General features: G+C 48.6%; 1 protein-coding gene across 20 annotated transcripts in view; it reads right to left on the bottom strand.

Annotated features, from left to right (window-relative positions):
* The window catches only part of NLRC5 (NLR family CARD domain containing 5), an 89591-nt gene extending 76576 nt beyond the window's left edge, over positions 1-13015 (bottom strand). For 5 of the 20 annotated variants that reach the window (XM_064580666.1, XM_064580660.1, XM_064580663.1 and 2 more), the window contains exon 1: positions 11056-13004. The gene's annotated coding sequence lies outside the window, so the exon portion shown is untranslated. Of the gene's footprint in view, positions 1-11055 lie in introns of all 20 variants that reach the window. The other 15 variants (XM_064580672.1, XM_064580670.1, XM_064580671.1 and 12 more) reach the window with 8 other exon arrangements.
* Between the last annotated feature and the right edge of the window lie 2075 nt (positions 13016-15090).

Here is a 15090-nt window from a genome sequence, read left to right on the forward strand (position 1 = left end):
GCCAACAAATTGGAAAACCTACATAAAATGGAGAAATATCTAGAAACACACAACCTGCCAAGACTAACTAAAAAATAGTAGAAAATCTAAGAAGAGCTGTAGCTAATAAGGAGATTAAATCAGTAATCCAAAATCTCCCACCAAAGAAAAGCCCTGGACCTGATGGTTTCACTGGTGAATTCTACCACACATTTAAAGAAGAACTAATACCAATTCTTCCCAAACTTTCCCAAAAATGAGAGAGGAGGAAACACTTCCTAACTTACTCTATTAGTTCAGCATAACCCTGATACTAAAGCCAAAGACACTATAAGAAAACTACAGACTGGGGCGCCTGGGTGGCTCAGATGGTTAAGCGTCTGCCTTCGGCTCAGGTCATGATCCTGGAGTCCCGGGATCAAGTCCCGCATCGGGCTCCCTGCTCGGCGGGGAGTCTGCTTCTCCTCCCTCTGACCCTCCTCCCTCTCCTGCTCTCTGTCTCTCGTTCTCTCTCTCAAATAAATAAATAAAATCTTAAAAAAAAACAAAAAACAAAAAAAAAACTACAGACTAATAATATCCCTTATGAACATCAGTGTGAAAATCCTCGAAATACTAAACTGAATGCAAAGCCTATTAAAAGGATCATACACTGCGATGCCTGGGTGGCTCAGTCAGTTAAGCGTATGACTCTTGATTCTGGCTCAGGTCATGATCTCAGGGTCATTGAGATCAAGCTCCACACTGAGCTCCCCACTCAGCGGGGAGTCTGCTTGAGATTCTCTCTCTCTCCTCCCTCCTTGGCCCCCACCCCCATGCCTGTGTGCGTTCTCTCTCTCTCTCAAATAAATAAATAAATAAATAAATAAATAAATAAATAAATAAAATAAAATAAAATAAAAAGGGGATTATACACCATAACCAAGTGGGATTCATTCCTGGAATGTAAGGATGGTTTAACACATGAAAATTGATCAATGCAATACACCACATCAACAAAAGGAAGAGAAAACACAAATGATCATCTTGATTGATACAGGGAACGCATTTGCCAAAACTCAACAACCTTTCATTATTTTTTTTTTTAACTCGACCAACTAGGAATACAAGGAAACTATTTCCACATAAGAAAAGCCAAGTATGCAAACTCACAGCAAATATACTCAACGGTGGAAGACTGAAAGCTTTTTCTCTAAAATAAGGAACAAGACAAGGGTGTCTACTTTCCCCAATTCAATATAGTAGTGGAATTCTTAGCTAGAGTAATTAGGTAAGAAAAAGAAATAAAATGCATCTACATCAGAAAGGAGAAAGTAAAATGATCTGTTTGCAGATGATATACAATATTCTTCTATGTAGAAAAACTGTTGGAACTAATACAAGAATTTGGCAAAGCTGCAGTATACAAAGCCAACACACAAAAACCAGTTGCATTTCTCTACACAAATGATGTCGAATCTGGAAGGGCAATTACAAAAACAATTCCATGCACCCTAGCATCAAAAAGGATAAAATACTTATAAATTAACCAAGGAGGTGAAAAACGTGTACATCGAAAACTATAAAACACTGTCAAAAGAAATTAAAGGCATAAATAAATGGAAACACATTATAGGTTCATGGATTGGAAGACTTAATACTGTTAAAATGTCAATATTATCCAAAGCCATCTACAGATTCCACATAATCCCTACCAAAATCCCAATGATTTTTTTTTTGCAGAAACAGAAAAACCCATCCTAGAATTCATATGGAATCTCAAGAGACTCCAAATGCCAAAAGAATCCTGAAAAAGAAGAACAAAACTGGAAGACCCATAATTCCTGATTTTGAAACTTACTACCAACTACATCAAAACAGTGTGGTATTGGCATAAAAACAGAATAGAGTTGACTCTTGAACAAGATGGGTTTGAACTGCGTAAGCCCATTTATACACAAAATTTTTTCGAGAAATACAGTACTGTAAATGTATTTTCTCTTCCTTATGAATTTCTTTTTTTTTTTTAAGATTTTATTTATTTATTTGAGAGACAGAGAATGAGATAGAGAGAGAGCATGAGGGAGGAGGGTCAGAGGGAGAAGCAGACTCCCCACTGAGCAGGGAGCCCGATGCGGGACTCGATCCCGGGACTCCAGGATCATGACCTGAGCCGAAGGCAGTCGCCCAACCAACTGAGCCACCCAGGTGCCCTTCCTTATGAATTTCTTAATAACATTTTTTCCTCTAGCTTCCTTTATTGTATATGTAATACAGCATATAATACATGTAACATACAAAGTATGTGTTAAACGACTGTTTCTATCATTGGTAAGGCTTCTGGTCAGTTGTCTGCTATCAGTAGGTAGGTATTTGGAGAGTAAAAAGTTACACAGGATTTTTGACAGCCTGGGGGTCAGCACTCCTAACCCCCACATTGTTCGAGGGTCAACAGTATAGACCAATGGAATAGAAAGAAAGTCCAGAAATAAACCCTGGTATATATGGCCAAATGATTTTTGACAAGGGTGCCAAGACCATTCAATGGGGAAAGGACAGTCCTTTCAATAAATGGTGCTGGGCAAACTGGACGTTCACATGCGAAAGAATGAAGTTGGACCCTTACTTTACAGCACATACAAAATTCACTCAAAATGGATCAAGGGCCTAAATATAAGACCCAAAACAATAAAACTCTTAGGAGAAAACACAGAAAGCTGAACCACAATGATTTGGCAATGATCTCCTCTTACCCAAAGGCACAGGTAATCAAATATATATATACATATACACACACAAATTGGACTTCATGAAAATTTTTAAAATTTTGTGCATCAAAAGACACTACCACAGAGTAAAAAGGCAACCCAGGAATGGGAGAAATTATTTGAAAAACATGTATTTGACAAGGGATTTATAATCAGGATATATAGAGAATGCTTACAATTCAGTAACAAAACTAAATGCCTGGATCTGAACAACAAAAAGACCAACAACTCTATTCAAAATGGGCAAAGGACTTGAAGAGATATTTCTCCAAAAAAGATAAGACGAATGGCCAATCAGCACATGAAAGACACTCAGCATCACCAATCCTTAGGAAATGCAAATCAAAACTACAACAAGGTGTGCCTGGGTGAGAACACACACATCATGCCCCCCCCTCCCCCCCCCCATCGCATCGAGCTCCCTGCTCAGCGGAGAGTCTTCTTCTCCCTCTCCCTCTGCCCCTTCCCCTGCCTGTGCACACACGCGCTCTGTCAAATAAATAAATAAAATCTTAAAAAAAACAACAACAACTAGAATAAGATTGATACCACCTCACACCCATTAGGATGGCTACTATCAAAAAACAGAACAAAACAGAAAACAATACCGGCAAAGATGTAAAGGGGCACCTGGGTGGCTCAGATGGTTAAGCGTCTGCCTTCGGCTCAGGTCGTGATCCCAGGGTCCTGGGATCGAGCCCCGCACTGGGCTCCCTGCTCCACAGGGAGCCTGCTTCTCCCACTCCCTCTGCCTGCCGCTCCCCCTGCTTGTGCTCTCTCTCTCTGTCAAATAAATAGATAAAATCTTAAAAAAAAAAAAAAAGATGTAGAGAAATTGGAACCCCTGTACACTGCTGGTGGGCATGTAAAATGGTACAGCTGCTACGGAAAACAGGATGGCGATTTCTCAAAAAAATTAAAAATGGAATTACCATATGACCCAGCAGTTCCACTTCTAAGCATATACGCAAAAGAACTGAGAGCAGAGTCTCAAAGAGGTGTTTATACATCCATGTTCACAGCAGCATTATTTGTAATAGCTAAAACACGGAAGCAACCCAAGTGGCCATCAGTAGAGGAATGGAGAAGCAGAATGTGGTATATTCATACAATGAAGGGGCTGGGGAGGGGGGAATGAAGAGTTACTGGGTAATGGACATAGAGTTTTGGTCGTACAAAATGAGAAGAGTCTCCAGGATGGATGGTGGTGATGGCTGTAGAGCTGTGTGAATGTGCATAATATCACTGAATATTTTCAGTGGTTAAAATGGTTAAGATGGGGGCGCCTGGGCGGCTCAGTTGGTTAAGCGACTGCCTTCGGCTCAGGTCATGATCCTGGAGTCCCGGGATCGAGTCCCACATCGGGCTCCCTGCTCGGCGGGGAGCCTGCTTCTCCCTCTGACCCTCCCCCCTCTCATGTGCTCTCTCTCTCTCATTCTCTCTGTCTCAAATAAATAAATAAAATCTTTAAAAAAAAAATGGTTAAGATGGTAAATTTTATGTTATGTGCCTTTTAACGTCATAAAATAGTCTACATGTTCCTTTAGAAGTCCACGTTGAGAACATAGCCTAAGGAAACAATCCAGAATGTGAGCAAAGCTCTAGCTACCAGGATGTCCATCACAGTGCTGCACGTCAGTGGGGGCTGCCCGACTCTTCCGGACACAGATAAACTGGTTCAGCCACCAGGCCACCTGCAATTCCCATGGCCTCGGGAAGGTTAGGGCCCCCAACCCAGGGGAGGGACTAGGAGGCTGTAGTGATGAGGTCTCCTCCGGGGGGGCAGCTCCTGAGGCAGGTCCAGCTTTTTGTTAAATTACATGCACAAAAATTAACTTGCAATAAGCATGCTGAGCACAGAAGACTCCAAACAAGTCCTCCTTCTTCCCTTGCTCCTTCCCTCCTCTTCCTCCTCTCCTCCTCCTTTTTCTTGCCATTGTCTCTGCCTGGTTCCCTCTTCCTCCAGACATCAACATGGTTCATGGCCCCCTGCCTCACACCCCTCAAGTGTCCCCGGGGCCCCTCATGGGAGGGCCGTGCCTGGCCTCTCCAAACACAACCGTCCCTGCACCCCCAGGGTGCCCACCCTCTCGCCTAACTTGTCTTTCTTCCCTGCAGTCACATATCTGTGACTTGTTTATTATCTGTTTCTGTTGGCACATCCGTGAGACTTGTCATGTTCTCAGCTGTAACCCAGTGCCCAGCACAGGACCTGACATGTTCTGGAAACTCTGTGCTGAGTAGGCTAACGATTGCTGGGCGGAGCCAGGCAGGAATCAGTGTTGCCAATACCCACCTCCCATGGAGTAAGGGGCATCACCCCACCAAGAAGTTTGGGGGGGGGGGCTCCTCCCTCCGTGGCCTAGCCTCTCTCCACCTTCCCTCTCTCCTCCCTTCTCTTGGGAACAAATACAGCACTGCACCCCCAGCACCCCCACCACACTCAGAGGCGCCATGCAAAGAGCCTGCCCGGCTCACTGCGTCCCGGCTCCTGCCCACCACTTTGCCCACAGGCCCCACCCGCCCCAAGCCCAATCAAGGTATTTTCCCAAAACTACTTCCCTTCCTGAGACCAATCTGGTGGGTCATGTGGGAAGAATTAAAATGTCACATTTTGTGTGCGTGTGTGTTTTCTTTTAATACATAAAACAGAGGACACAGTCCATGTGTAGTAGAAGAAAACAAGACCCAATCTAAATGCTTAAAAAGGGTAGATATGGTTCCACCATCCTATGGACAACTATGCAGTCACTTAAAACGCCAGTATACTCATATTATAAAGAGTTTCCCTAATATGTACAGTGCTTTTACAACTAAATAGGAAAAAGACTACCAATCCAATGGAAAAGTGGAAAAAGAATATGAATAGACAGGCTATGGAAAATGAACTACAAATGACCCTTAAATATTTGAAAAGATAAGAGAAATGGTGGGGGGGAAGATATCATTATTCATCTCCCAGGTCTGGAAATAGGGAAAAGTTTCATACCACGCATGTTGGGGCAGGTGTGGGAAGCAGGCCCCCTCACACGTTGCTGCTGGGAATGAGATTTAGTCCAACACTTAAGGAGGGTAATTTGCCATATTTGTCAAAGTTCAAACTGCGTATTTCCTTTGACCTTGCAAATCCATTCCTGGATGTCTGTTCATCCTCCCTCCTGTCCCCGTTCTCCCTCCCTCCCTCCCTTTCTTTCTTTCAAGATTTTATTTATTTATTAGAGAGAGAGAGAGAGAGAGCTCACAGACAGGCAGAGCAGCAGGCAGAGGGAGAGGGAGAAGCAGGGTCCCTACTGAGGAGGGAGCCCGACGCGGGGCCTGATCCCAGGACCCTGAGATCATGACCTGAGCCGAAGGCAGATGCTCAACTGACTGAGCCACCCAGGCGTCCCTCCTGGATGTTTTTCTTAAAGACTTATTCTCACATATGCAAACATGATGCTTAAACAAAGATATTCATTACAGCACTGTTTGGGATAGCAAGAGATTGGAAACAACCTAAATGCCTAACGGTAGTTAAATTAATTATGGCACAACCATATAATGAAATACTCTGCAGCTGTTAAAAAGAAAAAAGCAGATTTTTTGTTTTGTTTTGATGTGGAAAGATTTCCAAATTGCATTAAAGTTTAAAAAGATAAAAAACACTATATAGAGTGTATCACCACTTGTGAGAATGGGAATATCTGTATCTATCTATCCATATCCATGTTTGTAAAGGCCCACCTGAATGATCTTTGGAAGGAGATATAAGAACCTGATAACACTGGTGCTTTCAGGGAGGGTAATCAGGTGGCTGGGAGACAGGGGAAGGAGGGAGATTTACTTTTCATTATACACCTATTTGTATGTTTTATATTATTTTACTATATGAATGTGTTAGCTACTCAAAATGAAATAATTTCAAAAATGATATATGATGTACTTTTCCTTTAATGGGTAATTCCATTTTATTCAGTTTAAAAAGTGTAATTCCATTTTAGTTTTTATGTATGAGTCTATTAAAAAATATGAATATCGGGCATCTGGGTGGCTCAGTTGGTTAAGCGACTGCCTTCGGCTCAGGTCATGATCCCGGAGTCCCGGGATCGAGTCCCGCATCGGGCTCCCTGCTCAGCGGGGAGCCTGCTTCTCCCTCTGACCCTTCCCCCTCTCATGCTCTCTCTCTATCTCATTCTTTCTCTCAAATAAACAAAATATTAAAAAAAAAAAATGAATATCCACACATAGAAAAAAGACTGGAAATCAAAGTGCAAACAGAGGTTATCTGAGGTCAAGCCAGTGTTCCCTCAGGCGCTCTGAAGTTCTCCTTTGCTAAATGTCAGAAGCATCTCAGGGAGAAGGGCTGCTAAAAACCTTTCTGGGGAAGACTCCTGTGTCTGAGAATTTATCGGAAGACTCTGGAGTGACCCAAAGGATGGAGCAGGAGTCCCATCACAGAGAGTCAGGCTTGAAACAAGCAGGATAAATGAGTGAACTCACATTTCCCCACCACTCTCATCTCTCCGTCCCAGGAAAATGACTGGTTTCATGCCCTGGTCAACTAGAGAGAAAGGATGATCACAGAGCAGATTCTTCTGCTGAGTCTGGGATCAGAGATGGCCAGAGGAACTAAGCTCACACCCACCTCCACCCTCCAGATTCACAGACGGCTGAAGAACACTTAGGGCTTCCCAAAGGAACAGAACGGGGATTCATGCCAACTTTACTCAGCTCTCAAGGACCCAAGTACCCCCAGATAGCATATGGTGACACAATCATGCCCAGTTTACAGGTAACAAGTCCCACATATAACCAAGTGCTTGCCTGCCCCATCACTTCTACGGTTTTAAGTACAGTGTGTGGGAGACACATGTTCTCCAGGGTGGCCAGAGGGATCAAAAATCTTGTCTTCTCCAGACAGCCTACCCCAATAGCCAGACTGATCATTTGTCATTTTTTAAATTTTTTCCTTAGCAAATCCTCTGGGTGTTTTCCTTGCAGACCGGGTTTCAGCCAACGTAGACTTGGGGCTACCTGCCAATGCTCGAAAACTAGATCTGGCAAAGGACACCAGTAGTTTATGTCCTCAGAACACCTACAGAAAGATTTTACAAAGTATTCGCACTGGTGTTAATTTGCTTGACCTTTAGTCCAACTCTGGAAAGCAGAAGCGAGGAGCTGCGCTAGTGAATTAGCTTCCTAGCTTGGTTACAGTTGTAACAAAGCACCCTCTGGTGGGGGCGTGGGAGGATCCTTTCCTTGCCTTTTCTGGTTTCTGCTGGTTGCTGGCAATTCTTGGGGTTGGGGGCAATTCTTGGGGCTCCTGGCAATTCTTGGGGCTCCTGGCCTTATAAATGCACCATTCTGATCTCTGTCTCTGTTGTCACACGGCTGTCAGCTCACGGCGTGTCTCCATCTTCATAAGCTGACCTCTTCTCTTATAGGGACACCAGTGATCCCAAATTAAGGACCCACTTACTCTGGTACGACCTCATCTTAACTAATTACATCTGCTATGACCCTATTTCCAAATAATGTCACAACTCAGATACTGAGTTCGAGGACTTAAACGTATCTTTCTCAGGGGCACAATTCAATTCATCACAGCTGGAAAAAGACATACTAAGAAGTTCTGTGGCATTTTCCTCGGCGGACAGGGGGGTATGTGTGTTGGGGGACAGAGAGACGGACCCGGCCCTGCAAACATCCAGTCACCTCTGTAACGGGTGGTGGCTCAAAGCTAAGCATACCGTGCAAACTCTTCCAGAGAACTTTCCCTTCTGCTGCTGTGCCTTCACCGAGGACCCACTACTGTCCATGTGCTTTGAGGTGAACCAGGCCCTGGGACATATCTCGTCCAACCATGAGGCATGCTCTGAAGGGCGTATTTTTGCCCCCAGTTCCCAGATGAGGGCCGTGGTCCGCCTGCCTCCCACACCAGGTGCCGGGCAGGCCGTGTGCCGTGTCTGGGGACCTGGCAGGTGAGCACGATCCGCAGTCCATCGGCCCTCTAGCTCGGCGAGGCTTGAGGGAAGCCCGCTGCAGGGAAGCCCGCATGCACCTTGAAATAATCGGTTTTCCCTCCCATTCTGTTCTCCCAACAGGAGACCAAGCCGAATGCTTTTCTGGGCTTATTGCTTCTCACAGAGAAGGAAAAGCAGTTTGGAGGGAGGAGGCTCTAGGTACTGGCCTGGGGCTATAGCCCACCTCCTGACACCCCCAGGTTTGGGAGGCTAGGAAGTGCTGGTTTTCAAACTGTTTTTTTTTTTTTTTTTAAAGATTTTATTTATTTATTTGACAGAGACACAGCGAGAGAGGGAACACCCGCAGGGGGAGGGGGAGAAGGAGAAGCAGGCTCCCCGCAGAGCAGGGAGCCCGATGTGGGACCCGATCCCAGGACCCCGGGATCATGACCTGAGCCGAAGGCAGTCGCTTAACCGACTGAGCCACCCAGGCGCCCCTCAAACTGTTTTTTAAAGCCTGCAAAGCCCCAATCTTTTATTTTTTTTTTAAAGATTCTATTTATTTATTTGACAGAGAGAGACACAGCGAGAGAGGGAACACAAGCAGGGGGAGTGGGAGAGGGAGAAGCAGGCTTCCTGCTGAGTCCGATGCGGGGCTCGATCCCTGGACCCTGGGATCATGACCTGAGCCAAAGGCAGATGCTTAACGACTGAGCCACGGAGGCATCCCAAACCCCCAGTCTTTTAAAAAGAAATGGAAGAACCCCCGACTTATAAAACAGATGCAAACTAGGATGAAGGTGGACCTCTCTCATACCTCCCCAAATGGCCCCCTCAGCAAACTCCAGGGTTCTGACCTCCTGAGAAAAATGGCTGAAAACCACATAAAATGCAAAAAGCAAGTAACAAAATGACGCCCATGTATTCACCCTATTGTGAGATTAAAACGTTCATCAGACATAGTCTGTGGCAATTTGACATGAAGAAATTATTCTTAAAATGCTTCCAGTCTTCAGATGGTACTGTGGTTATGTTGTTGTTTTTTTTTTTAAAGATTCCTTATCTTTTAGTACATTCTGAGATACTTCGGATGAGATGCTGTGACGTCTCTTTGCCATTTGTTTCAAAATGAGGCGTGGCAGAGATGAAGCAGGGCTGAGGAATGCTGGAGTTGAGTGGTGGTTACACGGGGCTTCCTTATGTCCAAACCAGCAAGTTGGCATGGCTAAATCTAACTAACTCTGTTCCTTCTATCCTCGGATAGGGGCGGCACTGTCCATAATTTTAAAAAGCGTACTTAGGGGTGCCTGGGTGGCTCAGTTGGTTAAGCGACTGCCTTCGGCTCAGGTCATGATCCTGGAGTCTCAGGATCGAGTCCTGCATCGGGCTCCCTGCTCGGCAGGGAGTCTGCTTCTCTCTCTGAACCTCCCTCCTCTCATGCTCTCTATCTCTTTCTCTCTCTCAAAAAAAAAAAAAAAAAAGCGTACTTAGGCTAAAAAGTCTGAATTGTGCAGAATGAGCAGCGTGACTTCTGTAATGCTTTATTATTATTATTATTATTGATGTAGAGTTGCCATACAATGTTATATTAGTTTCAGGTGTAAAACAGCGATTCCACAATTCTATACACCCGAAGCTACCCTCTGTCACCATACAGCACTATTACAATACCATTGTCTATATTCCTTCTGCTGTGCATTCATCTCTCTGACTTATTTATTTCATAACTGAAAGTTTGCACCTCTTTTTGGTAAAGCACTTTACCGAGGTATGACTGACGTGCAAAAAGCTGTCGTTATTTAATGTATACAACCTGATAAGATTAGAGGTGAGTATGCATCTGAGAAACCGTCACCACAACCTATGCCCTGAGCCTATCCATCACCCCCAAAAGTTTCCTCCTGCCCTCTATTATTATTTGTGCGTGTTAGCCCCCGGCTCTAGGCTGTACAGTAGATCTCTAAGACTTACTTACCTTGTGTATCCAACAAAGTTTGTAACTCTTGATCCCCTTTATCAATTTCGCCCCTCCCCCCACCTCCCGCTGCTATAATTCTTTAAAAAGCAATTAAAAGTTACAGTTCCAGGAGCGTTGGGAGGGTGGGGAGAAAGGGGAGCGCAGCCGCGTACCCCGCCCCTCAGCCCGGGTGATCCCGACTTGCCACCCCCTGCGGTTCGCACCCGTGCCCCCCAAACTCCGCCGGGCAGCGGGTGCCCCATCTGTCCACCGGTCCGTCAGTCCCTGCGCCCTGCCACCCGGCCGCCCAGCCCGCGGCCGGCGGGGGCTTCCCCCCCTCCCGCCCCCCGCCCAGCGCCCTCGGGCACCCCCTCCTCGCCGCGCCGCTCGCCCGGCCGGGCCCGCAGCCCCGGGGCGGCTCTCCACTCACCCGCCGCGCTGCGGCCCCGCCGCGCTCCTGCGTCGCTGCGCGGCGCACGAAACTGAAAGCGGGCGGAGAGCGCCCGGGCCAGCGCTGGGAGCCGGCGGCCGCTGCCGGGAAATCACGTGGATTCGAATCGCCGCGGCCCGCGGAGGCGCGGGCTGGGCGGGGGCGCACGGCGGCTCCCGCGCTCCCCACGCCGTGCGCCCCGGCCCAGGTACGGCCCCGGGAGGCGACTCGGAGGCAGGGGCGCGCGCGCGGGGAGGGGGTCAGGGCGCCGCGGGAGAACCCCGGCTGAGTTCCTCTCTCCCGGCCTCCCGGCACACTGAGGGGGCGGGGACGGGATGGCAAAGAGGAGAACCCAGTGGGCCTGGCCCCTGGCCCGCGGTGCTCTCAGAATGAAAGGAGGGGAGAAGGGGGCAACAGCAATAATTGGTCTTACTAACTGCGCCTTGGGCTTCCTGACCCGGTGCCAGACACTATCTAGGAGTTTATCCAGTCCTCAGAATAACCCTAAAGTGCAGACGCAAAGCATGGCCCCATTTTACAGATGAGCAAACTGAGGCTCAGAGAGGTAAACGAATTTGCCCCAGTCGCAGAGGCAGAGATGAGAAAGAGAGGAACCAAGAGGGCCGTTGGGACAGAAGTAAGATGAGCTGGCTCCCCGCCGGAGGGGCTCTGCAGCAGTCCTGAACGGGGGCTGGTCTAACTACCCCTCCAAAGCTCCACTACAACCTCCTGGCTCTTCTGCACCCCTCCTGGGACAGGGAGCTCCCCTCCTCCTGCAGAGGCCACAGCCATCCTGGGGACAAGTCAGCCCGCTAGGAAGGGCTTCCACTCACCTCCCCGGGACAGCTTGCACTCTCCGCTCACTTCCGTCCCATGGGAGTATGAGGGTACTGCAAGGTAGTGGTCAGGTCAGTGTCAGACACGCCTGCACTTAAGTCCTCCTCTCCAACGACTGGAGACACCTTTACTGGAGCTACATTGACCCTGCTAGAGGCTCTGCCTGCCAGTCTCCATGAGTGTTCCTGGTCCGCTTAGTGAGCCACACCCTTGCTTTGGGCCCTGAGAGATAAAGAGAAACAAGCCCAAGAGAGGGACGCCTGGGTGGCTCAGTCCATTAAGTGTCTGCCTTTGGCTGAGGTCATGATCCCAGGGTCCTGGAATCGAGCCCCCTGCTCAGCGGGGGTCTGCTTCTCCCTCTCCCCCTGCCATTCCCCCTGCTTGTGCTCTCTCTCTCTCTGTCAAAATAAATAAATAAAATCTTTAAAAAAACAAAAACAAGCCCAGGAGAGCACCTGAAGGGGCCAGAGCAGGGGTTGGAAGGAACCTGGCTCAGAAGATGGTGGCCTCCCATCAAATGTTCCCGAAGGTGAAGGGGCATCTCTCTTGCCTCCTAGCCAGCAAAATACAGGCCACGCCCTTTGGCACCTTCATGATGTGGACCCTGACCTCATCTCTCTCCCTCTCCTCTTTGTTCTCTGTGCTACATTGGCCTCCATTACGTTTCTTTTTCTTTTGGGAGGGAGAGGGGCAGAGGGAAAGGGAGGCTGAGAGAGAATAAGCAGGCCTCACACCCAGTGCAGAGCCCAATCCCATGACCCTGAGATCCTGACCCAAGCCGAAATCAAGAGTCAGATGCTTAACCAACTGAGCCACCCAGACACCCCTCCACTAAGTTTCCTGAATCTGTCATGATTGATTCCTTCTGCCCCAGGGACTTTGCACATGCTAGTCTTCCTCTTTCTCCATCCCATTTGGCCAATGTGGCATCCTTCCTGGAGCCTGGTGCCTCCCAAGGCTGGGATGATAGAAAACTTTTGTATTATGGCCTGAGGGTAAGAAGAAGACCTGCTTTGAGCATAAGGTGGTCTAGCTGAAAATATGCTTATGAGAGATGTCTCTTCCAGGTTAAAGCCTGATTTGCTTTTTAGAGCCTCCAGAAAGCTGACCTCTGTGAGGGCCCCTTGCCCTCCCCACCATCCTCAGGATCTGAAGCCCCCTGTGCCCCCCTATTTCCTGTCCAACACTGGAATCACATGGAACAGAGGATGAGTGACAACTCAGGCAGGAAGCTGGTCAGAGGGGGAGATGGCACCTTTAATGCCCACCTTTGGGTGGGCAAGGGGGCTGAAAGGGGCCAGTGCTGGGGCGGGGGTGGAGAGAGAAGCTCTCAGACGTGCTCTCTGCCGACCAAGGGGAAGACAAGGAAACCCAGCCAGGCCAAGTCCAGCTTCCACCTTCTCCTCTCAAAGCCACATGGGCAAGCAGATGTCCAAAAGAAAGGCAAGGCCAGCTCAGTGTATCCTGTGGGCAAGGGAGCAGAAAGCTCTCGACAGGGCCTTCCAAAATACCCCCTGCACACCCCAGTAAGGGGGTCTGAGTTTCCCCCATTAGCATCACCTTATATGGATGAATATCCTACAATGTCGGGGTCAAAAGGGAATTTGGAGAGCATCAAAGCCAACACTCTCATTTTATAGGAAGGGAAACTGAGGCTCAGGGCTGGGCATGCACCGGGTCCCAGCCTTCCAGCCCAAGGCTCTTTCTGCCACATCAGGCTGCCAGTCGGAGACCTGTGCCCTTAAAGAGGGTTGAGCCATCCTATGTGGTGGCAGAGATATTATTCTCTGGGTCAACCCAGAAACAGGGATCCACGCTCTGGCCGGGGCATGGGCATGCAATGCTACCAGCAGGGAGAGCTGCCTCAGAGGAAGGGGACCCCGGACTCCCCGTGGCTGGAGGGTCAGAGGCATTTGCAGCTCTGCCCGAGGAGAGCTAAAAGGTGACTGAGTGCCTCCCCATCAGGTTCATGTCCCCCAACACTCCTCCAGCCCACGTCCGACCTCAAGGATGACCACTGTGGTGATCACTGAGCACAGGAAGCTCTGGACAGACTTGGAGCTTCTGTGCCCATCACAGGGCCAGTGTGAGTGCTCCCTGGGTACCCAGGTGACCCACGGGGCAGATGGCCCTACAACCCACGCAGGCACTCATCTATATGCCCGTGATAAAGCACATCCCATCCCACAACTCTCGTCCTGCTCCCCACGTCAGGGAGTACCTCTCCCGAGTGGTGCCTCCTAAGCCCTGCGGTGGGCTCTGACTGTCATCACATTCCACAGAGGGGAAACCAAGGCCCGGCCATTGCTCTTGCACCTCTCAACCCCCTTCATCCATACTATCTGCAACCTAAGGGCCTTCCCAACAGACACCCCAGGGAGAAGGGTGGGTCACAGGAAGAGACACGGGGAAGATCGTACGGTCTTATTGCCTTTGGTCCTGTTGCCTCATTTCCTTGAGGGCCTCCTGTCTGCTCTGTAAGATAGAAGGAACTACAGAGCTTGTCTCTTCCCGTCTCCCCAAGAGCATTTCCCTCTCTCAAGTTGGCAACAGTCTTCAGTTTAATTCTGAAATCAAAAAGAAAGGAGAATGTGGCCCTCTGTTGCCCTCCCCCCCCAGAAAAGAAACTCTAGGAAGAATCCTAAGTGCCTCTGCCTAGTAGTTAAGACCCTTCCTAAGAGAGCCGTCTTGAGCACTCTCTTGAGATCTGCCGTCCCAGCTGCCAGGCCTTGGCTCAGAGGGTCCCTTGCTCCTGCCACCCCCTCCCTCTGGTCTTCATGCTGATTCTTCCTCCTATTTAAGAGTCTCAGTAGGAGGGGTTGCCTGGCTGGCTCAGTCCGTAGAGCATGCAACTGGGGGTCATGAGTTCGAGCCCCGTGTTGGGTGTAGAGCTTACCTAAAAGAAAAAAAAGTCTAGGTAGGGGTCCTGTCTCCCCAGCAGTCAGGTCATAAGTCCTGGAAGGAAGGCGCCGTATTTCCCCACCAATATCTGTGCCTGACTCCAGAGGGACCAGGAAGAGATCTGGGGAGTCCGCCACCGCCCCCCCCTCAGCAGCACATACTGGGAACCCCAGAGGCTTAGGAAGAGCTTCCTTTTGGAGTAGGGGGCCTAGCTGGTAGTGAAGGCATCCCAGGGGAAAGTGAGCAGATTCACTGTGGTCCTCTCAGGACCCTGGACTTCTCTGCACAGAGCGGTTG

The sequence above is a fragment of the Mirounga angustirostris genome, unplaced genomic scaffold (assembly GCF_029215605.1).
Source record: "Mirounga angustirostris isolate CCGP_5_RB_7025 unplaced genomic scaffold, mMirAng1.0.hap1 SCAF_16, whole genome shotgun sequence".
In the NCBI taxonomy this organism is placed as follows: domain Eukaryota; kingdom Metazoa; phylum Chordata; class Mammalia; order Carnivora; family Phocidae; genus Mirounga; species Mirounga angustirostris.